This window comes from Grampus griseus (genome assembly GCF_964374135.1).
Source record: "Grampus griseus genome assembly, chromosome: X".
Classification (NCBI taxonomy): domain Eukaryota; kingdom Metazoa; phylum Chordata; class Mammalia; order Artiodactyla; family Delphinidae; genus Grampus; species Grampus griseus.
Genome location: NC_138999.1, coordinates 29,073,998 through 29,101,146, shown reverse-complemented (window position 1 = coordinate 29,101,146; position 27,149 = coordinate 29,073,998). Strand labels below are relative to the sequence as shown.

At 41.4% G+C, this 27,149-nt stretch overlaps 1 protein-coding gene across 6 annotated transcripts in view; it reads right to left on the bottom strand.

Moving 5' to 3' along the window:
- DMD (dystrophin) overlaps positions 1-27,149 on the bottom strand; it is a 2,236,200-nt gene that overhangs the window by 387,049 nt on the left and 1,822,002 nt on the right. The gene's annotated exons all lie outside the window — the stretch shown is intronic.

Here is a 27,149-nt window from a genome sequence, read left to right as displayed (position 1 = left end):
CAGATCAAGAAAATTATCATAGTAGAAGAACCTGACCTTTACATGGTATGTCTTCCTGTGTAGCATTTTCAGCTTGAACCGGGGACTACAGCACTGATCCTGTTGCATAGCAATCCCGAGAAAACCCAGCGACCGAAAGAGCCCTGCTTTAAAATGCCAACTTTGCTTACATTCTGTTGACAGAATGGATTTCAGACCACAGGCCTCATCAGTCAATAATAATAAACAGCCACTTTGTACTCCTCACTAAACGGTAGCCAGGCCTGTGGATGTGGGAGGGACCTCAAAGAGAGGAGGCCTGGAATATGCAACTGATAGTTTATATTAAACAGCCAACTTTTCTTATCATTTTTCCATTATAAGCCAGAGACATTATAAATTCATTTTCTATATGTGTTTCCCTCCTTGTTCCCAGCAGAACGGTCAAAGCCAAAGGAACATTCCTTAGAGAGCTGCCGGGTACCAGCATTCCTTTCTGCCTACACAATGAATGGAGGCTTTGTACATTATCTGACTTTGTATGCTTCTGTTTAACAAGTTTAAAAATTCATTCTGAAGCTCCGAACAACTGGATTGATCTGTGTAACTAGAAAATTCCCCCCCTTTCTAAAATTGAATTAAATTACTCTTCTAAAGTAAGGAAGGAAAAGTGGCAGCAATAACATGTTACAAAGTCTGAAGAAGTGGCCTGTGTTTTCAGTTGCAGCCTCTTAGACGCAGGGAGATGGACGATGAATGTCTCCTGTCACTATTTCTGGCAGCCAAAGTATCACCGATGGACTCTAAAGAGAATTCTGTCTCATTGCCTTCGACTGGAAGACAGGAGGGGAATATGGATAAACCCCATCTGGAGTTGAAAGAATAGAAATACTAAAACATATCGAGGAGCATCTATCTTTATCCCATCAAAAACAGGCTTGTTTTGGAAGGAAATAGCCTGATTCTGAAACTAGCTGATGTGATAGAAAACCAGTATTGGGCTTCTTGCTGAATGGCGCTTCATCAAATATATATCCAATTTATCTTTGTGTACCTACATGGAAAAACATACCCTGCTGAATTTGCTACTTCTTCAGTGAAAGAGAAAATTGAGGTTAATATATCTAAATAATTCAGGAATAAAAACCAAACAGATCCAAGTTATCAGGATAATGCCCCCACTTCTCTCTTTTACTTTACTTTTCTTCTTGTTGTATGTGGTTTGCTACCTAAAACTTGACCTCAGAGTACACACTTAAGGAATTAAGACCAAACCTTTTGTTGTCAACAAATTAAGATCTTTTGACTAATACAATCAGCTTTCTACACTAGCATGCATATAAATTATAGTACATTTGAATTTTTATGTCCTGCATTTACAGCAGAGACCCAGGTTCAATCAATAGTTCCTTAAGATTATGTGTATCGTGAAGTCATCAATACTTTGCTGAATAAATGAGAGGTCTTCCCAAGCACAAATAGGATGTTGATTCATGAAATTTGCTCATTTTCATCTTTGCCACTTACATGGCCCTGAATTTAAACATCTTTGTTGTATCATCGAGAAAAAAAATGAATATAAAATTGATAAACCAGTGCTTGCTGAGGACTGGTTATTTGTCTAGCCTTAGCACTGTGGGAAATCTAAGAGGAAGGCAAGAGACAGTTATGCCTTTACTTTTTCTAAAATCTAGTATGCACTTTTTGTTTAAGTCATTCATATTAACAACTACACGTTGACAATTTCCTGCCAAACCTCATACGTACTCGGATTAAAATTTCTCCCCTTGGAAATTCAGAAGTAGCTGAAGTGAAGTCTTAGCATTGGCAGGAAGGTAGCTCTTAACTCAGTATTACTTCTCTAGTTTATGATGGTAGTGTAGAGCAACAAAGGACACATGCATAGTAAAGGGCTTCACAGTTTACAAAGCACTTACACGTGTATCGTTTTACTTATTCCTACTCCTTACCCAGTGAAGTACATAATATTTTCTCTGTTTTACAGATGAGAGCACCGAGGCTCAGAGATGTTTAACTGACTTGCCAAAAGTGTTAAATGTGGGCAGTGGATCCAGTTCTTTTGACTCTAGAAGATCTTAGGCTGTCTCCGCACACCATTTGCTGCTGTAAGCACTGGCTATAACAGACAGTAGTTACCGAAGCTGAACAAGGCTACTGCTAACAAGGGGAAACAGCTACCGACGTTAAAGCACACGGAAAGACGGCATTACTGATTTTGATTAAACTTTACCCACGTGGATTGATTTGTTCAAAATGAAAAATGGAGTCCTGACTACCCTTTTCACTTTTCATTTTGCAATTGGACATGTGGGACCACCTGTGAGAAACACTTATTTGCACTGGAAAAAGTCTGCTACAAAATATCCCCGCTGCCAGAACAGAAATTCTCCTGGCAGTAATTCACTCCTCTGTCTAGAAGAGTCATGTGAACATTACAGGAGGCCATGACCTGACATATCAGCATAAACGTAGTTTGGCCATGCTCCTTTGGGCTGGCGGGCTGGCAGGGATTCCGTCAAGATACAGGACTCAGGTAGGTTGCTCTAAAAGGGAGGTGAGTATCGGTGAGGACCATAAGGCTTTCTTTAGGAAGCTGGCCTGCTGTAGTGGAGATTTTTTAGTACAAGTAGGCAGCATGAGTCCTAGGTGGGGAGGGAGACATTGACAGGGCACTTAGGAAGGAGCACACTCATATTTGCATAAATTACCATGATGGCATTTATCCTAAGATTAACCTTAGACTCAGGGGCCCCAGAAAAGCAGGAGGTTAGAATGGAGAATCGAGTTCTCAGAGGAGACCCAATCTGGACAAAAAGTAATTTTCACAGATATTTTTTAGTAGTTTTATTTCACTTCTGACCTAACGAGAAAAGATCACTCAAGCCTTAGTTGCTACGATCAATATAAGTTTTCTCTTCTTTTTGTGATTGTATTCTTTAGGAAGAACAATACCTAATGAATAGGGAAAAAGGATTTGTTACATAACAACAGAAGCAGCAGCAGCAGCAACAACATATATAAGACTTCCTTCACAACAGACACTTCTCTAAAGCACTGTATATACATGAGCTCATTTAATCCTCTCAGTAACTCTCCAGGGCAGGCATTATTAATATCTTCTCTTCACACATAAGAGAATGAAATTACAGAGAGGTTCAGTAAAAAACGCACAAGGTCACACAGCTAATAAACCATACAGCGAAATTTCAAACCCAGGCCGTCAGACTCCAGGGACTGGGCTCTTACCCACTAGGCTGTATCACCTCTGAGTTTTTTCCTATTAATTAAAAAATGTTTCCTATTAATAATAGTCCTGCTTAAATTTCAGCAAATCTAGCACAAGGCAGACTAACATTGTTTCCAGTACTCAAAGAGTAACTTTACCGTCTTATTAATATGGAGATTGTTAAACATATCCAAAGTAGTGGACAGATACATCCTATACAAGAGAGAGAGCATAAAATAACTGAGAAAATGGGTGCCAATGGCAAAATAATATGCAGCCCCTCCCCTCAGAAAGAGACATATAGCCTAGAGTTATGTATAATTATGGAGCAAATTTCAACTGTGAATATCAAGAAAGCTCAGATGGGAGGCAAGCAGTATGCTTATATGCTTACAAGGCAGTTTTAGGAGTAGGGAGTATTGTGTTTCCTGGAGAGCATTTTCAGATCTCACCATTCCTTCTTTTCTGAGCATCTAGCCTACTTCTGTCATAAGTCCCCTTTCTCAGCCTCCAGGGAAAACTAATGGGAACGTGCAGTTAAACAGACATAATTCTGGTCTCTTCCTTCTCTTTCCCTTATTAGCTGCATAAGTTTAGACTCTTTAATCTCCTTGGCTTCACTAAATATTAAATAATAATACCTATCTGCTGGGTTATTTTGAATATTACATGGCATAATTTTTGTAAAATACTTTGAACATCATCTAGAACACAATAAGCCTTTAATAAGTAATAGCTAATGTAAGGATTTCTATTATAAGAGAATCAGTGTGGGGAAAAAGTGATAGAAATAGACTTAACAAAGTCATGGAACTTCGTTTGAGCCTTGAAGGATGGATAGGATTGAGAAAGGTGAAGGGAAGAGGAAGAGGGTATTCCAAGTGAGAAAAGCCTGGAAATGGCAAAAACGTGGCAATGAGTTTGGATTACGAGCAGGTACAATGAACTGTACGGCCTGATCGGAATAGACAATGACTGCTGAGAAGAAACAGGCAGAATATGGTCGATGTCCTTAAACTAAGTAGGATAAAGACCTTCTTTCAGGAAGCTACTGAGAACAGAAGTTTATAAAGAAAAGTAAAGGACAAAGGTGAGATTATTGATTGAATTTGTACCATCTCATTTGACAAGTAGAATGGTCCATGGTGATCGAAAGTAGTAAGACAACCAGGGAGGAATATGAAAAGTTATGAAAGTCTTACTTTTATAAGACGAAAAATAAAGAAGGAAGATGCCAAGAATTAGTTACTACTACACACCTCTTTTTATTATCCAAACAAATAGTTATGATACTATTCCAAAACATCAGGGATAATAGATTCCACATATTCTCTTTCCTATGTTTATGGAATTATTTGTCTCTAAAAAAGAACTCATCAAATGATAACCTCGGGGCTTCCCTGGTGGCGCAGTGGTTGGGAGTCCGCCTGCCGATGCAGGGGACGCGGGTTCGTGCCCCGGTCCGGGAAGATCCCACGTGCCGCGGAGCGGCTGGGCCCATGAGCCATGGCCGCTGAGCCTGTGCATCCTGAGCGTGTGCTCCGCGACGGGAGAGGCCACAACAGTGAGAGGCCCGCGTACCGCAAAAAAATAAAATAAAATAATAAAAATTTAAAAAGATAACCTCCTTATCTTGAATATAACTGAGGAGTAAGCAATAAAACAAACAAAAAGACGCAGGAAGAAAAAGTGACCAAACCTCCCCACAAAATTAATCATTACGAACACACCATCTCTAATCTTTTCTGAAAGCAATTAGTATGTGAATAATGATAAGGTCATTAGTTCCTCCTTACTGGTAATTTTTGCCTAATTCAAATAAGCTTAATAGGAAAAAAAAGAAAAGTGATGTTCTGATTTCTAAGAACTTAAAAGGTCAGAAACAGAAGCTCCAAAATGGAGAGAAGTAATCCTTAAGGGCTAAACTGAGAGCAGCAAGAAGTGACACCTGACAGAGAACCAGAAAGGTGTAAAAGGAGCTGCAGGCACTCAGAGTTGACCAGGGCCACACAAGTGTGAAAACTAATAGCCCTACATATATTATTAGCCCTTGAAGGCATCACCTAACTTTAAAGCAAAGCAAAATAAGTAATGTTAATGATCCTGAACGAGCCAGAAAAAGGTAGATTTATGTTCAGTGAACTCTAAGAAGAAAGCAGTGTATGTAAAACCCTTTAGATGAATTTACCCAACGTAGTTATTCTGTAACGGTGTTGATGCTTTACAGAAGTTAAATAAAACAAAAACAAACATGCAAAAGTAAAACTCCCTTAGCTTGGTTACCCAACATGATTTGTTAAACATTGGCTCTAAATACTTGAGGTTTTGGAGTACACACACACACACACACACACACACACACACACACACACACACACACGGTCCATCATGAGAACAGAAATTGAGAGTAAATCTTTAGAAACGTTTATAGCAATCTAAAACTAAAAAGCATGGGCTTGCATTTTGTGTCTGGTTTTTGTAATTTTTTAAAGTAATTTATTGCGTGTTACAAAAGTATCAGTCTGTTATGGATTGGAAATTAAAACTAGGAAAACAAAACAGAATTATCCTTCCTAATGGATTTTTGAGAAGCGCCCATATAAAGGAACTGGACCCACAATCTTGACTTTATAAGAATTCTAATCTAACCACCAGAGGTTCCTAACTCGCACAGGAAATGCAGTTGGATACAGATTCACAGTGGGTGTGACTCCTTTTTCTCTTCTATATGTGGCCATTGCATTTCTTTTAAAAGCAGGAGAGTTGTCATCCCGAGATAAACAAGAGTTAATTTGAGGACTGCCGTTTGGCTTGGAGCCTGGTTGCTCTAGGTAGATAAGGAGTGTGTTTTCAGGTCCACTGCATCGCAATGCATCTTAAACGAGCAGCTATGGATTTAGGAGTCCACGGGCTTTGCTTTAAAAATGGCTGTTATTAAGGTCCTCAGAGACTATTATCCTGCAGGGTTTGTTGTCTTTGCTTTCATATCTTGTTCAAAAATTCTCACATTTAAGCACCGCAACAGTGGAGAGGAGGGATATGTTCTCCTGCCTCAGTACATTCCCAGGTGCAAAGCTTTATTTCAAAATCTAATCTTTAGAAATGCCCGGCCTAGAGTGGATTACCCCAGAGGAAACGGAGCAAAATCCCATCTGTCAGACTGCCTTAAGCAATCCCAAACTCCCGTAACACGTGATGCTTTCTCTTCTTGTCTGACCCTCTTGTTTACGCTATTCTGAAAATTACTTTTTTAAAATTGAAGAGCTCATTTCAGATATACTAGGTTGGATAAGGGACGTATCTTTTCGCTTCTGCATCTTGTTTTTCCTCGTTTCTTTTTATTCTGTCACAGTGCAAAAGAGTCTGCACACTTATTCATCACACACACATGCATTAGGCACCTATTTTAACTCCAAGATTTCAATAGGAGCTGTGGGAATACATACGTTGTGAGAAAGGTGCAGTCCCAGGCCTTAATTCCTCCCTTCACTCCTCCCTCCCTTCTTCTCTTTCCTTCCTCCCTCCCACTAATAATTAATATATTAGCACCCAGGTCTGCAGTGGTGATAAAACCCCGAACCTCTGCCTTTTTGATGTTCACAGCATAAAAGGATAAAAGGAGAAATAGGATGAACAGGGGAGAAATATGGTAAACAGATAAACAAGTATTCAGTAATGTAAGAAAATGCTCTGGAGGGAACAAATAGGGGGGCTACGATAAGAGTAACGGTGTACATATGCTGGTGATGGGTGCTCTTCGGTTATGGTGGTCAAGGAACACCTATGAGAGAAGGTTCAGTGTCAGCTGAGACTTGAAAGATGAGAAGACACCAGTTATAGGAAAACCCAAGGGCACAGAAGTCCTCCCAAGTAAGAGGGCAGACCTTTGCATCAGCTCTGTGATAGGAAAGATCTTGGCTAAAACTTCCCGAGAAAGAAATGTGGCTGGAGATGAGGTAAGAGAGGCTTCAGATAACGTGGGGCCTAGAAGTCCCGTGGTAAGGAGTTTGAATTTTATTTCAAGTGCAATGGAAAACAATAGAAGCTTTTAAACCTGGGTAGTGACATGTTATCATTTAGGCTTTAAATGAATCACTACATTGCTATGTGGAGATTAACGAAGGCAGGAGAGGAAACAAAAAGACCAGTTAGAGGCCAGGGCCTCTAATCCAGGCAAGAGATAAAGGTGGCCTGGACTCAGGTGACTGCAGAAGGAGAGAAGTGGACTGATGTGAGATATAATTTGGATGTTGGATTTCTTACACATACTAATGGACTGGATGATGAAAATAAAGGAAAGGGATATCTCAATGGTAACTCCAAATTCTTGACTTGAACAACAGATGGTAGTGTCATTTACTGAAATGGTGAAAGCCGTGGGAAAAGTCAGTTTTGTGTTCTAGTCACATGTCATGCTTTAAAGTGACTGAATCATTCAAGTGGAGGTTTCAAGTACATATGTGAAACTCAGAGCGGGGGTCTGGGCTGACTTTAAGAATTTGGGATCATTCGGCTTACTGATACTAAGACCATAGGAATGGGTAAGCCTACTTAGGGAGAAAGAAGCGAGAGAGAAGAAAAAGGGCCCTTGGACCACGTCCTGAGGACTGCCAACATTCAGAGATTAGGTAGGGGTAGACCACCTAGCAAAGGATACAGTAAAGGAGGAGCCAAAGAAGTAGGAGAAAAACTAAGAAACTATGGTGTCATAGCAACCAAGACAGGAGGGAGGGTTTCAAAAAGAAAGGAGCAGGCAACAGTGTCAAAAGAGATTGGTTACATTAGAACAGAACATTGTCTACTGGATTTGGCAACAAGAAAGGTCACCGGTCACCTTGATATGAACAGTTTCAGAGGAGAGGAAGAAATAGATGTAAGAGTAAGAAGGCTTAATTAAGGAGGTGAACTGAACACACAGAACTATTGAAAAGTTTACCGAGTTTAGATGAAAAAAAAGATAGCACCTGAAGGGGGATGAAGGATCAAAGGGAGGGTTTGGGGGATGATTTTTTAATGTTTGTTTTATGTTTAGAGTTTATACTCTATGTGGGGAATCTGATTTGAAGCAGTTGAGGAAGAGTTACAAAGATCCACATGAGTAAAGAGTACATAAAGACATGGGTATGTCTTAAAGCCTGGAGTGGATGGGGGTAATTAGCATAGATTGGGACAAAGTATTGCACAGTGGAAAGGGCCCAGTCTTTAGTGTCATAAGATCCCTTAAGATTCTAAAGTTCCTCCCGTGGCTAGTTTTATGATTTGGCACAAATTATAAAATACTTCAAAGCCTGTGTTTTTCCAACCATAAACAGGGCTAATAGTATCTACCTTATAAGGTTTAGGCAAAGATTAGATGAAGTGATGTGGGTAGAGCATCTAAACGCTAACTTAATGCCTGATCTAGTGAGAGCTTTCATTAAAACTGTATCCCTCCGGACCCCTCTCCCCTTCCTCCACGACTCCAAGCTTCATAGCCAAGAAGACGTGGGGCCATTTCAAGGAAAACGAATACAAATGCACAGGGATGAGAGCCAGAAACGTAGGCAGGATCTAAGAGGTAGTGGTGCTGTGAAGGGTCAACAACTGGATTTAAAGGGTACAGAGTGGACATTGAGAGATTTGAAAGCAGCCTGGAAATTATATGTGATCCTATAATGATAAGATCCCACTGCAGGTTCCAGTGCAGGCATGACATAGTCAAAAAACGATTTGAAAATGATTATTTAGGGGGCAGTTTTCAGGGTAAATGGCAGCAGGGAGAGAACGCAAACAGGAAGTCTGGCTGACAGGCAGCCCCAGCCATTCATGAACCAAAAGAGCAGTGGCTCCAGAAACAGAGAGGACGTAAGGAAGAGGGATGCTATGCTCCTGGAGCGCTCATAAATTACAGAAATAGCTGCATGCGTGACTCAGTTTCATCCTTCTCTTGCTCGACCTTTGGAAGGTAGAATTCAGCCAAGTGATAACTACTCACAAAAGCATTTTAAAGATAAAAATGTTATTTGAAGTTCCATAAGGAGCAAGACAAACATTATATATGCTGCGTTTCAAACACACATATGCACACACTCACCTCCTGGTGCCAAGTAAAGTACAATGACAAGGCTAAGGCACTGATACCGAAGCTGCATATAGGACCAGGACACTCCTACCTAAAACATACCCTATTAGGCATCCCCAAAATACGCAGGAGTGAGTTTCAAAGGACACAAAATACTGAAAAGGGGTAGGTAGAATAATACTGCATTGGATGTTTTTAAAGTTAAGATGCCACGGACCCAGCGGGGAACTAATGTCTGTACTCATCTGGCTTAGTATTTGAGGTACAAAAAAGAATGGCATGCCTTCATAATGCTGGTGACACAAAATAAAATCAGTCCTTAGACAGGCTGAGTTTTCTTTTTTACTAATATATCTAAAACTCATTTAAAAGACTCATACCGTGTTGCAATACTTTTTCAGATATTGTTATACTGCTTCATTGCTCATAATCGGGTGAGCATTTCCTACATGAGACGTCTTTCAGGAGATCATTGCCAATGGTCATCTTGAAAGGTCTTCATACGTAAATTCTAGATTGCACGTTTAATTCATAGAGACAACCACATACGAAACGTTGAGGGTACTTTCCATTTTGTATTATGTATTACGTGCAGGAATCAGCCTGTTTGAAGATAACTATCCTTATCTGAGAAAGACCAGATGGGCCTTTTCGACACTGCAACATTTATTATTGCAGAGCCATGATGGTGTGTGTGGGGGGTGAGGGTGGAGTAGAGGGATGAAATGGGGCAGGAAACTAATACTTAACACCTCTTATAAATCCTTTACATCAACTCTACAAAGTACGCTTTCTCAGCCCCCAACTGAGGAAACTATAATTTGGAGAGATGAAGTAACTTGTCCAAATCCCACAGGTCTCATGTGGCAGAAGCAGGCTTACAGTACAGATCTGTCTGAATTTATGTTCTTTTTTTTTTTTTTTACTGCCCCCCATTCCTCCCCTACCTTTCAGATAGAAAGCAAGTGAATTCGGACTTGGGCTACAGGTAATGCAATACAATAATTAACTCATTAAGGCATATGTGAGCTCTTTGGATTGAGAAACATATTGCAATGCTCTGAGTAGAATAGCTAGGCAATGGAATTATTCTCCAGCTAGGTATTAACTTATTCATTCCTCCTCAGTCAACTCAGAACTAATACCTTTCACCATTTTGAAGGGCTCTAAACAAACAGAATACATTCTTATTCTTAAAATAGGCAACTATCTTCCCATGAACGAACACATCTGGTTATATTTATTTATACAATTTGTCTGTGTTATGTATAGAGTTAAAAGTTAGAAAAGCTCTTATTTCCTGAATCTCTTTGTCACAGAGCTTTTTTTTACTCTAGAGAAACACTGTAGTTCAAGATTGTGTATTAGAAATAAGCAATTAGTTGATGTCAAGTCTCATCTTATCTCAACAGCAATCTGTAAGAAGGCAAGAACATATGGCAAAGTGCCACAATTATTTTTGATAATACACTAGAAATCATAAGAGCCATGTAGCTAATTTCCTCTGGCTTGTTTTAATTATAGATGTTTTAAATGCAGAACAACAACTTTATTCTATCTCTCACTCCCCAAAAATCCTCATAATATCCTGCCACAACCACAAAACAACCCTGCACTGAGGTGATTGTTTAGAAAAGGTTAATGATGTAATAAATCTAAGACATTTCTATATTTTCTTTCACTTTAAATAGGAGGACAATTTCCAAGTAATTTACAAACACACATTGGACACAACTGTATTCATTTATGGGTACTCAGCCTAAAGCTTAGAAATATTACCTTTAAATGAATTATAGGTATCCATAAAGTTTGAATGTTAAAGAAGGTTCTAGAATCAGGATGTTAACTCAAGTCCTGCTGACATAACTGGGTCTGATTCCCTGGTGTTCTCTGGTGAGTTAACTTCTATCTACTACCAAGTAGACCAAATTACTTCTTCTGGAGAGTGTAATGGTTCTTCTGTGCCTAGGGAGTTACTTCACCCTATTTAGCTTTCTTCTCTCATGGAATAGAGTGGATAGTGATGGGAGAGAACAATTACTCCTTTTTTAGTCTATAAGGGAAAGGAAAAAGAAAGGGTTAAGTAAGTGGACATTAATATAAAAGCAGGTAACACGGGCTTATCTGCCAAAGGAAACATGACATAGACGAGAAAACTAAATTTAAAAAAGTATCCGGTAAAATATCTTGGATACCTTTTCATTCCTGGAACCTACTCTGCTGAGCCCAGAAACTCATTCATGAGTTTTCTATTATATACCTACTAATCCTTCCCAAAGCATTCAGTTCAGAACTGAACATCTTACTGAAGCAATCCCAGGGCATTCTAGGTCTTTGGCCATGAGACGATGCTTCTTTCATCTGAGAACATGTGGATTTAAAAAAGCTATCATTTCCCCATAAAAGACATACAGATGGCCAAGAGGCACATGAAAAGATGTTCAACATCATTAATTATTAGAGAAATGCAAATCAAAACTACAATGAGGTATCACCTCACACCGGTCAGAATGGCCATCATCAAAAAATCTACAAACAATAAATGCTGGAGAGGGTGTGGAGAAAAGGGAACACTCTTGCACTGTTGGTGGGAATGTAAATTGATACAGCCACTATGGAGAACAGTATGGAGGTTCCTTAAAAAACTACAAATAGAACTACCATACGACCCAGCAATCCCACTACTGGGCATATACCCTGAGAAAACCATAATTCAAAAAGAGTCATGTACCAAAATGTTCACTGCAGCTCTATTTACAATAGCCAGGACATGGAAACAACCTAAGTGTCCATCGACAGATGAATGGATAAAGAAGATGTGGCACATATATACAATGGAATATCACTCAGCCGTAAAAAGAAATGAAACTGAGCTACTTGTAGTGAGGTGGATGGACCAAGAGTTTGTCATACAGAGTGAAGTAAGCCAGAAAGAGAAAAACAAATATTGTATATTAACGCATATATGTGGAATCTAGAAAAATGGTACAGATGAACCTATCTGCAGGGCAGGAATAGAGATGTAGATGTAGAGAACGGACCTGTGGACACAGTGGGGAAGGGGAGGGTGGGATGAGCTGGGAGATTAGGTTTGACATAAATACACTACAATGTGTCAAACAGACAGCTAGTGGGAACCTGCTGTATAGCACAGGGAGCTCAGCTCGGTGCTCTGTGACGACCTAGATGGGTGGGACGGAGGTCCAAGAGGGAGGGGATATATGTATACATATAGCTGATTCACTTAATTGTACAGCAGAAACTAACAACATTGTAAAGCAATTTTACTCCAATAAAAAACAATTAAAAATTAAAAAATAAAATATACCACCAAGAAAAAATTAAATTAAATTAAATTAAAAACTATCACCAGAAGAGTAAGGTATGGGAAGGCTTAGGTCTTTCTATGCACATAAGATAAACTATATAAGTTTTCATAAAGAACTAGAACAGAGAAAAGGATGTCTTTGCAGATTTATTTTACAGAATAAGAATTTTTACATGGGAGCTATATGGTAATATCTGTTACAGAACAGTTGAAATCTGCCTCAGAGTGCTCTGAGGCAAGAAAGGAAACTTTTCACTTGGATTTCATCATTGTCACTGATCTTGATTACAAATGTAGAAGTCTAGTTACCCCAAGAAACAGAAGTGGTAAACAGGTCATGTCCATAGTGCTTTACCATGGACAAATGTTTTTCGTCCACTCTTCTCAGAAAGGGGCAGAGGAACTGCATAGTTTTAGTGAATCTCTGCTCAGATTTCTGATATAGTATAGAGTTTAACAGAAAAACAAAACAAAACAACCTCACCAATAGGGGACTGAGAAGGCAATGGGGGTAATGCGTAACAATTAATGTTATCTTGAGTAGAAAATAAAGAGACTTGCTGAACAAGCCTTCTGCTTGGTTCTGTCAGAGTCCTGCTCCTTTCTGGCTGTCTGATTATTCCCTCTTGTGGACTGGCAGAAAGACAGGGGTCTCTCCTAAACTATACCTGAAAACACTCATAAAACCATAAGATATAAGTTTCTTATTTCAAGGGGTCCACAGTCTCCTGAAAAAGTCTTAAACAAACACACAACCCACGGAATACTGTTAAAGCAGACAGAGCCCTATGAGAACACAGAGCAATTAGCCTTATTGCCAAGATTAGCAGATGCCATCACACAAATGACGTAGGGTCTTGAGGGATGAGTAGGAGCTGACCAGGAGAGACATAGGAAAATAAAATTTGACGTAGAGGGAAAAGCATGAGTAAAGCTCAAGATAAGAATACAAGTCAGAGCTGAGTAACTCTATGTGGCCAGAGGGGAAGGTCCATGGGAGGCAGGAGAGAGAGGTCTGTTTTCTCTATGTCATCCACATATGTCTGTGAATATGAGTTTTCATCACATATTGGTGTTCTGTCTAGCAGAGTGGTTCTCAAACTTGAGCGAGCTTGAGAAACACCTGGGGGGCTTATTAAAACACAGGATGGATAGCCTCTTCTGCCAGAGGGCAGGCAGCAGATGCAAGAAGAACTACAATCCTGCAGCCTGTGGAACAAAAACCACATTCACAGAAAGATAGACAAGATGAAAAGGCAGAGGGCTATGTACCAGATGAAGGAACAAGATAAAACCCAAGAAAAACAACTAAATGAAGTGGAGATAGGCAACCTTCCAGGAAAAGAATTCAGAATAATGACAGTGAAGATGATCCAAGACCTCGGAAAAAGAAAGGAGGCAAAGATCGAGAAGATGCAAGAAATGCTTAACGAACACCTAAAACAATTAAAGAACAAACAAACAGAGATGAACAATACAATAACTGAAATGAAAACTACACTAGAAGGAATCAGTAGCAGAACAACTGAGGCAGAAGAACAGATAAGTGACCTGGAAGACAGAATGGTGGAATTCACTGCTGGGGAACAGACTAAAGAAAAAAGAATGAAAAGAAATGAAGACAGCCTAAGAGACCTCTGGGACAACATTAAACGACATTTGCATTATAAGGGTCCTAGAAGGAGAAGAGAGAGAGAAAGGACCCAAGAAAATCTTTGAAGAGATTATAGTCGAAAACTTCCCTAACATGGGAAAGGAAATAGCCACCCAAGCCCAGGAAGCGCAGCAAGTCCCATACAGGATAAACACGAGGAGAAACACACCAAAACACGTAGTAATCAAATTGGCAAAAATTAAAGACAGAAAAATTACTGAAAGCAAGGGAAAAACGACAAATAACATGCAAGGGAACTCCCATAAGGTTAACAGCTGATTTCTCAGCAGAAACTCTACAAGCCAGAAGGGAGTGGCATGATATACTTAAAGGGATGAAAGGGAAGAACCTACAACCAAGATTACTCTACCCGGCAGGAATCTCATTCAGTTTCGATGGAGAAATCAAAAGCTTTACAGACAAGCAAAAGCTAAGAGAATTCAGCACCACCAAACCAGTTCTACAACAAATGCTAAAGGAACTTCTCTAAGTGGGAAACACAAGAGAAGAAAAGGACCTACAAAAACAAACCCAAAACAATTAAGAAAATGGTCATAGGAACATACATACGGATAATTACCTTAAACGTGAATGGATTAAATGCTCCAACCAAAAGACACAGGCTTGCTGAATGGACACAAAAACAAGACCCATATATATGCTGTCTACAAGAGACCCACTTCAGACCTACGGACACATACAGACTGAAAGCGAGGGGATGGAAAAAGATATTCCCTGCAAACGGAAATCAAAAGAAAGCTGAAGGACGAGCTCCAAGATGGCGGCAAACTAAGAAATGGAGATCATCTTCCTCCCCACAAATACATCAGAAATACATCTACATGTGGCACAACTCCTACAGCACACCTACTGAACGCTGGCAGAAGACCTCAGACCTCCCAAAAGGCAAGAAACTCCCCACGTACCTGGCTAGGGCAAAAGAAAAAAGAATAAACAGAGACAAAAGAATAGGGACGGGACCTGCACCAGTGAGAGGGAGCTGTGAAGGAGGAAAGGTGTCCACACACTAGGAAGCCCCTTCGCAGGTGGAGACTGCGGGTGGTGGTGGAGGGGGAAGCTTCAGAGCCATAGAGGAGAGCTCAGCACCAGGGGTGCAGAGGGCAAAGCAGAGAGATTCCCGCACAGAGGACCGGTGCCGACCGACCGGCACTCACCAGCCCGAGAGGCTTGTCTGCTCACCCGCTGGGGCGGGCAGGGGCTGGGAGCTGAGTCTCGGGCTTCCGTCAGATCGCAGGGAGAGGACTGGGGTTGGTGGCGTGAACACAGCCTGCAGGGGGTTGGTGCACCACGGCTAGCCGGAAGGGAGTCCGGGGGAAAGTCTGGACCTGCCGCAGAGGCAAGAGACTTTTTCTTGCCTCTTTGTTTCCTGGTGCGCGAGGAGAGGGGATTCAGAGCGCTGCTTAAAGGAGCTCCAGAGATGGGCACGAGCCGCGGCTATCAGAACGGACCCCAGAGACGGGCATGGGATGCTAAGGCTGCTGCTGCCGCCACCAAGAAGCCTGTGTGCGAGCACAGGTCACTCTCCACACCTCCCCTCTCAGGAGCCTGCGCAGCCCGCCACTGCCAGGGTCCCGGGATCCAGGGACAATTTCCCGAGGAGAACGCACAGCGCGCCTCAGGCTGCTGCAACGTCACGCCGGCCTCTGCTGCTGCAGGCTCGCCCCACATCCGTACCCCTCCCTCCCCCTGGCCTGAGTGAGTCCGAGCCCCAAATCAGCTGCTCCTTTAACCCTGTCATGTCTGAGCGAAGAACAGACGCCCTCATGTGACCTACAGGCAGAGGCGGGGCCAAATCCAAAGCTGAACCCTGGGAGCTGTGCCAACAAAGTAGAAAACGGAAATTTTCTCCCAGCAGCCTCAGAAGCAGAGGATTAACTCTCCACAATCAACATGATGCACCTGCATCTGTGGAATACCTGAACAGACAACGAATCATCCCAAATTGTGGAGGGGGGCTTTGGGAGCAACGATATATATATATTTTTTCTTTTTTCCTCTTTTTCCGTTGGGAGGACAGGCTCTTGGTGCTCCAGCCAGGCGTCAGGGCTGTGCCTCTGAGGTGGGAGAGCCAAGTTCAGGACACTGGTCCACAAGAGACTTCCCAGCTCCACGTAATATCAAATGGTGAAAATCTCCCAGAGATCTCCAACTCAATGCCAACACCCAGCTCCACTCAACGACCAGCAAGCTACAGTGCTGGACACCCTATGCCAAACAACTAGCAAGACAGGAACACAACCCCACCCATTAGCAGAGAGGCTGCCTAAAATCATAATAAGGCCACAGACACCCCAAAACACACCACCAGACGTGGACCTGCCCATCAGAAAGACAAGATCCAGCCTCATCCACCAGAACACAGGCACTAGTCCCCTCCACCAGGAAGCCTACACAACCCACTGAACCAACCGTAGCCACTTGGGACAGACACCAAAAACAACGGGAACTACGAACCTGCAGCCTGCGAAAAGGAGACCCCAAGCACACTAAGTTAAGCAAAATGAGAAGACAAAGAAACACACAGCAGATGAAGGAGCAAGGCAAAAACCCACCAGACCTAACAATTGAAGAGGAAATAGGCAGTTTACCTGAAAAAGAGCTCAGAATAATGATAGTAAAGATGATCCAAAATCTTGAAAAACAGAATGGAGAAAATAAAAGAAACGATAAACAAGGACGCAGAAGAACTAAAGAGCAAAGAAACAGAGATGATACTGCTGAGCAGAATAAAGAAAAAAGAATGAAAAGAATTGAGAACAGTCTCAGAGACCTCTGGGACAACATTAAACACACTAACATTCGAATTATAGGGGTCCCAGAAGAAGAAGAAAAAGAGACTGAGAAAATATTTGAAGATATAATAGTTGAAAATTTCCCTAATATGAGAACAGAAATAGCTAATCAAGTCCAGGAAGCACAGAGAGTCCCATACAGGATAAATCCAAGGAGAAACACGCCAAGACACATATTAATCCAACTATGAAAAATTAAATACAAAGAAAAAATATTAAAAGCAGCAAGGGAAAAACAACAAATAACACACAAGGGACTCCCCATAAGGTTAACAGCTGATCTTTCAGCAGAAACTCTGCAAGCCAGAAGGGAGTGGCAGGACATATTTAAAGTGATGAAAGAGAAAAACCTACAACCAAGATTACTCTACCCAGCAAGGATCTCATTCAGATATGAAGGCGAAATTAAAAGCTTTACAGAGAAGCAAAAGCTAAGAGAATTCAGCACCACCAAACCAGTTTTACAAAAAATCCTAAAGGAACTTCTCTAGGCAAGAAACACAAGACAATGAAAAGACCTACAATGATAAACCCAAAACAATTAAGAAAATGGTAATGGGAACATACATATCGCTAATTACCTTAAATGTAAATGGATTAAATGCTCCAACCAAAAGACATACACTGGCTGAATGGATACAAAAACAAGACCCGTATATATGCTGTCTACAAGAGACCCACTGCAGACCTAGGGACACATACAGACTGAAAGTGTGGGGACAGAAAAAGATATTCCATGCCAATGGAAATCAAAAGAAAGCTGGAGTAGCAATTCTCATCCCAGACAAAACAGACTTTAAGACAAAAACTATTACAAGAGACAAGGAAGGACACTACATAATGATCAAGGGATCTACCCAAGAAGAAAATATAACAATTGTAAATATTTATGCACCCAACATAGGAGCACCTCAATACATAAGACAACTGCTAACAGCTCTAAAAGAGGAAATCGACAGTAACACAATCATAGTACGGGACTTTAACACCACACTTTCACCAATGGACAGATCATCCAAAATGAAAATAAATAAGGAAACACAAGCTTTAAATGATACATTAAACAAGATGGACTTAATTGATATTTATAGGACGTTCCACCCAAAAACAACAGAATACACATTCCTCTCGAGTGCTCATGGAACATTCTCCAGGATAGATAATATCTTGGGTCACAAATCAAGGCTTGGTAAATTTAACAAAACTGAAATCATATCAGGTATATTATCCGACCACAACGCTATGTGACCAGATATCAATTACAGGAAAAAAATCTGTAAGAAATACAAACACATGGAGGCTAAACAACACACTACTTAATAACCAAAAGATCACAGAAGAAATCAAAGAGGAAATCAAAAAATACCTAGAAACAAATGACAGTGAAAACACAATGACCCAAAACATATGGAATGCAGCAAAAGCAGTTCTAAGAGGCAAGGTTATAGCTATACAAGCCTACCTTAAGAAACAAGAAACATCTCAAATAAAAAACCTAACCTTACACCTAAAGCAATTAGAGAAAGAAGAACAAAAAAAACCCCAAAGTTAGCAGAAGGAAAGAAATCATAGGGCTTCTCTGGTGGCGCTGTGGTTGAGAGTCCGCCTGCCGATGCAGGGGACGCGGGTTCGTGCCCCGGTCCAGGAAGATCCCACATGCCGCGGAGCGGCTGGGCCTGTGAGCCATGGTCGCTGAGCCTGTGCGTCCGGAGCCTGTGCTCTGCAACGGGAGAGGCCCGCGTGCAGCAAAAAAAAAAAAAAAAAAAAAAGTCAATCTCCACTTGACTTGAAGGATATAGTTTAAAGATTTGTTTAAGGGGCTTCCCTGGTGGCGCAGTGGTTGAGAGTCCGCCTGCCGATGCAGGGGACACAGGTTCGTGCCCCGGTCCGGGAAGATCCCACATGCCGCGGAGCGGCTGGGCCCTGAGCCATGGCCGCTGAGCCTGCACGTCCGGAGCCTGTGCTCCGCAATGGGAGAGGCCACGACAGTGAGAGGCCCGCGTACCGCAAAAAAAAAAAAAAAAAAAAAAAAAAAGAAATCATAAAGATCAGATCAGAAATAAATGAAAAAGAAATGAAGGAAACGATAGCAAAGATCAATAAAACTAAAAGCTGGTTCTTTGAGAAGATAAACAAAATTCATAAACCATTAGCCAGACTTAGCAAGAAAAAAAGGGAGATGACTCAAATCAATAGAATTAGAAATGAAAAAGGAGAAGTAACAACTGACACTGCAGAAATGCAAAACATCACGAGAGATTACTACAAGCAACTCTATGCCAATAAAACGGACAACCTGGAAGAAATGGACAAATTCTTAGAAATTCACGACCTTCCGAGAATGAACCAGGAAGAAACAGAAAATATGAACAGACCAATCACAAGCATTGAAATAGAAACTGTGATTAAAAATCTTCCAACAAACAAAAGCCCAGGACCAGATGGCTTCACAGGCGAATTCTAGCAAACATTTAGAGAAGAGCTAACACCTATCCTTCTCAAACTCTTCCACAATATAGCAGAGGGAGAAACACTCCCAAACTCATTCTATGAGGCCACCATCACCCTGATAACAAGACCAGACAAGACATCACACAGAAAGAAAACTACAGGCCAATATCACTGATGAATACAGGTGCAAAAACCCTCAACAAAACACTAGGAAACAGAATCCAACAGCACATTAAAAGGATCATACACCATGATCAAGTGGGGTTTATCCCAGGAATGCAAGGATGCTTCAATATACGCAAATCAAACGTGATACACCATATTAACAAACTGAAGGAGATAAACCAGATGATCATCTCAATAGATGCAGAGAAGGTTTTCAACAAAATTCAACACCCATTTATGATAAAAACCCTCCAGAAAGTAGGCACAGAGGGAACTTTCCTCAACATAATAAAGGCCATATAAGACAAACCCACAGCCAACATCATCCCCAATGGTGAAAAACTGAAATCATTTCCACTAAGATCAGGAACAAGACAAGGTTACCCACTCTCACCACTATTATTCAACAGTTTTGGAAGTTTTAGACACAGCAATCAGAGGAAAAAAAGAAATAAAAGGAATCCAGATTGGAAAAGAAGAAGTAAAGCTGTCATTGTTTGCAGATGACATGATACCATACATAGAGAATCCTAAAGATGCTACCAGAAAACTACCAGAGCTAATCAATTAATTTGGTAAAGTAGCAGGATACAAAATTAATGCACAGAAATCTCTGGCATTCCTATACACTAATGATGAGAATTCTGAAAGTGAAATTAAGAAAACACTCCCATTTACCACTGCAACAAAAAGAATGAAATATCTAGGAATAACCCTACCTAAGGAGACAAAAGACCTGTATGCAGAAAACTATAAGACACTGATGAAAGAAATTAAAGATGATACAAATAGACGGAGAGATATACCATGTTTTTGGATTGGAAGAATTAACATTGTGAAAATAACTCTACTACCCCAAACAATCTACAGATTCAATGCAATCCTTATCAAACTACCACTGGCATTTTTCACAGAACTAGAACAAAAAATTTCACAATTTGTATGGAAACACAGAAGACCCTGAATAGCCAAAGCAATCTTGAGAAAGAAAAACGGAGCTGGAGGAATCAGGCTCCCTGACTTCAGACTATACTACAAAGCTACAGTAATCCAGACAGTATGGTACTGGCACAAAAACAGAAAGATAGATCAATGGAACAGGATAGAAAGCCCAGAGATAAACCCACGCACAAATGGTCACCTTATCTTTGACAAAGGAGGCAAGAGTATACAGTGGAGAAGAGACAGCCTCTTCAATAAGTGGTGCTGGGAAAACTGGACAACTACGTGTAAAAGAATGAAATTCGAACACTTCCTCACACCATACACAAAAATAAACTCAAAATGGATTAAAGACCTAAATGTAAGGCCAGGCACCATCAAACTCTTAGAGGAAAACATAGGCAGAACACTCTGTGACATAAATCCCAGCAAGATCCTTTATACCCACCTCCTAGAGAAATGGAAATAAAAACAAACAAATGAGACCCAATGAAACTTCAAAGCCTCTGCACAGCAAAGGAAACCGTAAACGAGATGAAAAGACAACCCTCAGAATGGGAGAAAGTATTTGGAAATGAATCAACTGACAAAGGATTAATCCCTAAAATATATAAACAGCTCATGCAGCTCAATATTAAAAAAAAAAAAACCCAATCCAAAAATGGTCAGAAGACCTAAACAGACATTTCCCCAAAGAAGATATACAGATGGCCAAGAAGCACATGAAAATCTGCTCAACATCACTAATTATCAGAGAAATGCAAATCAAAACTACAGTGAGATATCACCTCACACCAGTTAGAACGGGGATCATCAGAAAATCTACAAACAACAAATGATGAAGAGGGTGTGGAGAAAAGGGAACACTCTTGCACTGCTGGTGGGAACGTAAATTGATACAGCCACTATGGAAAACAGTATGGAGGTTCCTTTAAAAACTAAAAATAGAATTACCATATGATCCAAGAATCCCACTACTGGGCATATACCTAGAGAAAACCATAATTCAAAAAGACACATGCACCCCAATGTTCACTGCAGCACTATTTACAATAGCCAGGTCATGCAAGCAACCTAAATGCCCATCGACAGATGAATGGATAAAGAAGATGTGGCACATATATACAATGGAATATTACTCAGCCATAAAGGGAAACGAAATTGAGTTATTTGTAGTGAGGTGGATGGACCTAGAGTCTGTCATACAGAGTGAAGTAAGTCAGAAAGAGAAAAACCAATGTCGTATATTAACGCATATATGTGGAACCTAGAAAAATGGTGCAGATGAACCGGTTTGCAGGGCAGAAATTGAGATACAGATGTAGAGAACAAACATGGACACCAAGGGGGATAGCGGCAGGGTGGTGGTGGTGGTGGTGGTGTGATGAATTGGGCAATTGGGATTGACATGTATACACTGATGTGTATAAAATGGATGACGAGTAAGAACCTGCTGTAAAAATAAATAAATTAAATTAAATTAAAAAAACAAACAAACAGAAAAACACAGGCTACTGGGTCCCAACCCTGCAGTTCATGATTCTGTAGGTCTGGAGGGGCGTTCAAGAAGTTGCATTCTAACAATTTCCCTGGTGATACTGACACTTCTACTCTAGGGATCACCCTTTGAGAATTAACCACTGGTCTAGCATAATGGTCCTTAATCTCCTGGAGGTCATGAATGCCTCTGTGAAAACGATGGATCCTCTCCTGAGAAACCTGCACAAATATTCATAAACATAAAGTATGACCTATAATTTCATGGTCTTCTGAGACCCACTAAGAGGGACTGGAGAGCAGTAGCCTACCTCCACTTCCAAGAAATACAATGAATTAATGAAGACAACAAATCTTTCAAGTACCATTTTAATAGAAAACTCTCAGGAAAAAGAACACATCAAAAATGTCACTAAAGGGCTTCCCTGGTGGCCCAGTGGTTAAGAATCCGCCTGCCAATGCAGGGGACACGGGTTCGAGCCCTGGTCCGGGAAGATCCCACATGCCGCGGAGCAACTAAACCCGTGTGCCACAACTACTGAGCCTGCGCTCTAGAACCCGTGCTCTGCAATGAGAGAAGCCACCACAATGAGAAGCCCGCACACCACAACGAAGAGTAGCCCTGCTCGCCGCAGCTAGAGAAAGCCCGCGCGCAGCAACGAAGACTGAACGCTCCCAAAAATCAACAAATAAATAAATTTATTTTTTAAAAAGTCACTAAAATGTGATTTTTGCTTACTTATGCATCTTGGAATTAGTCATAGTGATCCCAGGCACAAAATGACTAGATTTGGGGAAGGGGGCACACCAAAAGGCAGCCCTTGAGGGCTAGAAGGAAATTCCTGTCACTCTAACCACATTCAAGTAATCTGGCCCTTTCCCATTTTGCCCTGCCATCCGCTTGGGAAATAAATATCAAATAAAAGAGGGGCTGGTGGGGAACATGATGGAAAAGGGGGGTGGGGCATTCAGCCAGGGGCCTGGGGAAAGACATGGAAGTTGGTACCTCTGGGAAAGCGTAGCTATGGCTCTAGGATCTCTGTACCTCAGTGAACCAGTTCAAGATTGAAACAAGAGATAATTAAGAATATGCTTAAAAGGAAACCAAATCGGTTGTGCTACAAAATGCTACGAGACAATCCCTGTTGGAGAGAAGGAACATTTTGATTTCACGCTTTACCTAAGAATCTTCCTCACATGCCTTCCATAACCCAGCAGTATAGATGTTTTTAAATGACCCTGAAAAGAAAGCAGACGTGTTCTTTATTTCATGCAAGGAAAGCCATCGTTCCTTTAAAGAACCTCAGGCCTGCTCTGCCTACATACATGAAGTCAGGAACATGAGGCAAATATTGTATTATTCATCTTGGCAACTATAAATTCAAGTGATGGCTCTGAGGCTGGGAAACAAAGGCCCGCTGAGCCGGAAAGCAGAACTCTGCCTTCAGCTCCTCGAAGAAGTGATAGCGCTACAGGCAAATCTCCCTGTAATCATCTGGGGGAAATAACACCTCTGAGTCAAAGAAGATTTTCTGCTACTGCACAGGACTGTTTTACCTAAAGCCAGGAAAACTCTGTCTGATGATAACGTTTTAGCTGCTGATTCGTCACCTCTGTCTTCGATTCCTCTCAGCAAACTTTTATTGGGTCTCATCATGGGCACATTTACAGAGCAATTTCCATGATGATAAAAATCTCTTCAAATGAGATTTAAAATGTAATTAAAGGGCAGATTTGATGTGGTAAAGGAGTTGTTGTGCAGTGGCCATACATCATCATGCCACAGAGTGCTCATTCAGCTAGCCTATGGCACGACCCCAATTTTCCTCTGGTAAGATTACATGTCCTTGTTTCATGCTAATGGCTTGATTAGGGAAAACTAAAAAAAAAAAAAAAAAAGAAAGATAAAACAGCCTCTCTATTGGAGAGACTAGTCCATGAATAGGAGTTAGATTTATGTACCCTCCTCCGTTCATCCTGCACCTTAGACTTCAGAGGCTGCAAGAAACTCCTCGGATACAGAGGCGAACACGACAAACTGACAGGTGAAAGCTGGAAGGACCTGCTTGCCTTGAGAAGCGGATCTCCATAAATCCTAGGGCCTGTTCTCATGGTTTTAAGGGCAATCGCCTGAAAAGTGGAAACTACAGGTTATAGCTCCCTGAATGGATGAATGCTTGCTTCTGGAAAACTGTGTGGAGCCTGAGAAAGCAAGAAAATATTCCTTGAGCAGTCCATTTTTGAAACCTCAAAACTAACTGAGATTACTCTTCGCTATAAAATCAAAATGATTTTAAGCTTTGGAATTTCCCAAACCCCCAAATATCTGGCCTACCCAGATCCACAATCATAAGTACCCTCAATCGTGGTATTTACCAAATGATATGAAATGATTTTTTACTGGGCTACTGGTTTATATTCTGACAGCCAATCATATAACATGATATGGAAATCATATTTTTTAACACGCAGGGCAAAACAAAACTTTCAAAAGATCAGATTTCAGATCTAAGATCACAGTTAAATAATAGGTTGCAGGCACTCAGAAGAGGATTTGGGCCTTTTAAACACCATATGTTCATTACCTTCTCTTTTCAACATATCATGATATTCACAGGAAAAAAAATGCCATATAATGCCTGAGTTATACAGAGCGCTGAGGGTTTCACTAAGTTTCTTCTGTGCTCCCCTCTTTGCCTAAGTGAAATATTCCTTTGGGAACAACACTTTGTCTATGGAATCAAATTTATCTTTGTGATACCGGGAGTTACAAAATAACTCATGTGTTTTGAAGTATCACTAAATGTATGGAATTAAATTATAATTAGTAAACATAATTTGAGGGTCTTTAATTTAAGGATGATGACAAATTCTTGTCAAATAGTTATCATGCTTTTAAGTGTAATAATGTTTTCAGAGACAAGAGTAAGATACTAGCAAAAATAACATACATTTTTGAAGAGAAAATGGCGACTGTACCTTCGAAATAAAAGCAACTTATACATCTCTCTAGTCCAAAAAAAGAAAGCTCACAAATTAATCTACAAGTTTCACCTCCCTTATTGAAGATGCAAGGCCTATTTTCAATTTGCTTTAATAGCAAACAATTCATGGGAAGTTTGATTTCACTATAACAATAACCTCTTTTAGCCAAATAACCCTTGTCAACCCCTGGATAAAATTTTCTGCCAAAGAATTCCCCTACTTCCCACTCACCACCAGAGATAAAAGGACTGAAGCGACAGCACCATTCTCTGTAGGACTGTTTGCTTGCACTCAGTCAGTCAAGCTTCCATGCCTGATTTCATTGCCATGGAAAGTCCTACAGGATAACTTGGAGAGCAGCTACCTCTATTACTTCTCCAAACATCCCACTGCTTCCAATTACCAATTACCACTGATTTTCTGTTATAATCAGTAGCCTTGAAACTCTTTTAAATGCAGAAGAGAAAATCCTAGGCAAAATTGGGAACAAAAAAGAGTTTCCGTGTTTCTGAAGAGTGGCGTTGTGCCTGCGTGATTGTTTTTCATCAGTTTTGACTTCTCAGAGAGGCAGTATTTCTTTTCATTTATTTCTCTAGGCTGACATTTCTTTTCACAAAATAGTTAATGAGCATGGTGCAAATCTGGCATTCTTCCTTTTGACATCTTTACTCATGAAATAAGTAAAAGCAGTCCCCAACTTACAAAGAGTTCTGTAACCAAAAGTCATTTGCAAGTCAATGGCTCAGAGCGCAAAATTCAAATTTCCACAGAAGCAACAGCTATATATGTTTGACACCAGGACAGTCACGGCTATTTGATCTCAAACATGGATGATCTAAGTCATTCTGATAGCACTACTTTGGGTTCTGTGATTTGAGAAGCATACATCTTTTGGGGTACAAAAGGGAATCAAGTATGAAAAGAAAATATCTCTTTGAATCCTGACTCCGCCCAATGCAAAACAGTAAGCAAAAGACACCTGAGATGGGCATGAACGAAATGGGCATGTACCTGTCATTCTACCTCCTGGTGCCTGGTCATCTCTACCCCCCGTATTTCCTCAGGTCCCTAATAATCCTTCTTTCCTACCTGTTAAAAACTGCACTCCCAGAGCATAGTCCGACCACTTTCACGTTCTGGGAGATTTTTACCTTTTAAAAAGAGGAAGCTGAAGCTGGCAGTGCGCTCGGCGGTCCCCTGATCTGTCTCTTGCTTCAACAGTGTTTGAACAGAACAGACCCAGGGATGCCCTTTGCTCCAGCCTCCGACCACCCTCCAACCTTTTTTCCAGTTGCGACCTTCGCAATTAGCCAGTCAGCTATGCTTGGTCACTGGGACCGCCAACACCATATTTTGAGCTTAACTCCGTATGACCGATCCACCACGAGCTCCCAGATTCGTCAGAATGATTCCGCAGAGGTGGAGGCCGCCGTCAACCGCCTGGTCAACATGCATCTGCCGGCCTCCCGCACCTACCTCTCTCTGGGCTCCTATTTCCACCGCCACGACACGGCTCTGAAGGGCCTGGGCCACTTTTTCCGCGAAGTGCCCGAGGGGAAGCGTGAGGGCGCCTAGCACCTCTTGAAAATGCAAAAACAGCGCAGCAGCCGCGCCCTCTTCCAGGACATGCAGAAGCGTCTCAGGATGAGTGGGGTGAAACCCAGGACACTGTGGAAGCCGTCGTGCTCACGGAGGAGAACCTGAACCAGGCCCTTGTGGACCTGCACGCCCTGGGCTCTGCCCGTGCACACCGCCCCTTCTGTGACTTCCCAGAGAGCCACCTCCTATATGAGCAGGTGAAACTCATCCAGAAGATGCTCGACCACCTGACCAACCTCCATAGGCCGGCTGGTCCCCAGGGGGGGCTGGGCGAGTCCCTCGTCGAAAGGCTCGGCCTCCAGCACGAGTAGGAGCCTCCGGAGCCCAGCGGCCTTTGAGCAGCCCCTGTGGCGTCAGGGCTTCAGCCTGAAGCCCCGCTCTGCAGCCACTAGGCAACTTTTTAACCACCCTGGAGCTCTCTCCCAAGC